General features: G+C 44.3%; 1 protein-coding gene and 1 non-coding gene across 2 annotated transcripts in view; both read left to right on the top strand.

Moving 5' to 3' along the window:
- Window positions 1-6: 6 nt before the first annotated feature.
- FHAD1 (forkhead associated phosphopeptide binding domain 1) overlaps window positions 7-2,302 on the top strand; it is a 110,160-nt gene continuing 107,864 nt past the window's right edge. The window contains exon 1 of the mRNA XM_025048631.1: window positions 7-80. The gene's annotated coding sequence lies outside the window, so the exon portion shown is untranslated. The remainder of the gene's footprint in view (window positions 81-2,302) is intronic.
- Window positions 1,636-1,754, top strand: LOC112481821. Its single transcript, XR_003047056.1, has one exon. It is a non-coding gene; the product is annotated as a 5S ribosomal RNA (ribosomal RNA).

Raw genomic sequence — 2,302 nt, 5'->3', positions numbered from 1 at the left:
GCCCCCCAGCGGGCCCGGCGCCTCCCGAGCCCGCCGGGCTCTCGGCGGAGGACGGAGCGTGGGCTTCTTCCTCCCGCCAGGTGAGTGAGGCATGGGAGGAGGCGGCGGGCGGACACCTGAGGTCGAACCCAGCAAACTCTGCGAGGTCAAGGGCTGGAGCGGCGGGGTGACCTGACTCCAGCCGGGAGCCCCGAACTCCTCCTCTCAGATCCTGGCTCCTGACCCCAGGGGCGCCCCAGAGGCGGTGCCCCAGCACCAGCCATTCCTCCCTAAGTGCAGCCCCCCCACACGACCCTGGAGGTAGCCGCGCGCGAGCTTCAGGCCCCTTTGGCACCCACTTTCGGGTGTCCTGTGGGGTACAACTGGGATTATGAGCGACGCCCCAGGTTTTCCGAATTTACGGACACCACCACCCAGTGGTTAGAGATGCGCCTTACTTGACCTTTCCTTTGAGGAACTTCCAGAGCCCCCAGGCTACCGAAGACCTTGGAGCCCTCAAAAGAACTGTCGCTCCTGTGGCCCAGTCCTGATCCAATGAAGTGGTCAAGGGGATGCAGATGATTGAAACTCTTTCCTTCTTTCCTGTGGCTGATGCTGTGTAGCACTAAGAACGAATTTCCAGAGTTTAACACATTCAAATTACTTTCTACAGTATTTTCAAGCAGGGAAATGGCGGCACAGGGCAAGATTAAGGTGAAGTATTGTCCAACCCAAAAGCTAAAGCAATAGAATTTAGGTTTTCCAAAAAGTCATCTAGAAGAGATACTGGAAGGAAAAATGAAAGTAGTTACTGGCAAATATTCCTAGCCAGCTGGCTGCTCTAATTGCTTTGAGGTATCATTTTTAGAAGAGAAAATGTCTTCTCTCCTATGTTAATGACAACAAACCTAATAAAATTTATTTCTCATGATATTTGAAAGCATTGATATTTGTGAGGCAACTACTAGGCCTCGGAATTTACAGATATCAATAAACCATCTGGCTTATTCGTATTTACCTTACCCTCAGGTAGGGTATTATTTTTTCTTTCAGAGGATAGAATCCTGGTTTCAAGGACTTTCTGTTACTGCATGTTCCACATGTGGACAGTGCAACTCCCCCACCCCACTCTGCCCCACCCAGCAACAATGGAGGGTGGAAACTGAGCTGCCAGAGGATTGAACAGTAGGTATTCAGAGTTCTTTCCCTGACACCTACTGCTGTGTGACCTTCATCTCTCTGAGTCTCAGTTTCCCCATCTATAAAGTGGGACAGTACTGATACCTACCTCACAGGGGTGTTCTGAAGATGAAAAGAGGCAATGTGTGTAAAATGATAGCACGGTGCATGGCACTTAGTAGGGCTTCAATAAATGATGATGGAGATGTTGACGAAAAGCAGAACCAGACCTGAGACTCTATACGATCACAACTGGATGACTTTTGTTTTTATCCACAGCCCAGCAACTTCACAGTTCAGTGATCTTTCAGCTGAAAAGAAAAGAGAGGGACTTTCATTCTGTGACATGTTGTTGAGATGAAGGATGTCACGCTATGTAATTGGACATAAATCAGAATTCAAGCATCATATAAATTATCACCAACATTCTGTAACCTACCGAAGTCACTGAAATTTTTGTTTTCAAAATCATGTATAGTCTACAGCCATGCCACCCTGAACATGCCCAATCTCATCTGATCTCGGAAGCTAAGCAGGGTCAGGCCTGGTTAGTACTTGGATGGGAGACCACCTAGGAATACCAGGTGCTGTAGGCGTTAAAAAAAAAAAAGTATAGAATTTACTTTGAAATGCATAAAAATATAAAATGGATAGATAAATGGGTAAATGGATAGATAATGTAATCAAGCAAATAGCAAAATGTCCATTGTAGAATCTAGGTGGTGGGTATATTGTTCACCATCCACTTCTTTCAACTTTTCTGTGCATTTGACATTTTCATTCTAAAATATCGGGGGGGAAAATATGTGCAGATTATATGGCCAAGCTATAATCTTAATACTTTGGCCTTTAGAAATAATCCTTTTTTCCTAAGTATGTGAAGAAATGTAGTGATTTAAAAAGAAAGTATCATTTAAAGCCCACTTTCTCAATGACTGACTTGCCACTTTAAGAATATCTACAGAAACTTAGAGATCCTTAGATCAGAGTTCAAGATTAATAATAATAATAATAGTAGTGGTACAAATATGTGTTTGGTATATAGCAGGCACCATTCTAAATGCTTTATACATATTTATTGCATTTAATCTTCACAAAACCCTTTGGGATACAGAATATTATTTAATCCCATTTTACAGGTGAG

The sequence above is a fragment of the Pteropus alecto genome, unplaced genomic scaffold, assembly GCF_000325575.1.
Source record: "Pteropus alecto unplaced genomic scaffold, ASM32557v1 scaffold125, whole genome shotgun sequence".
NCBI lineage: Eukaryota > Metazoa > Chordata > Mammalia > Chiroptera > Pteropodidae > Pteropus > Pteropus alecto.
The sequence above is the reverse complement of the archived record's forward strand: the minus strand, read 5'-3'. Positions and strand labels throughout refer to the sequence as shown.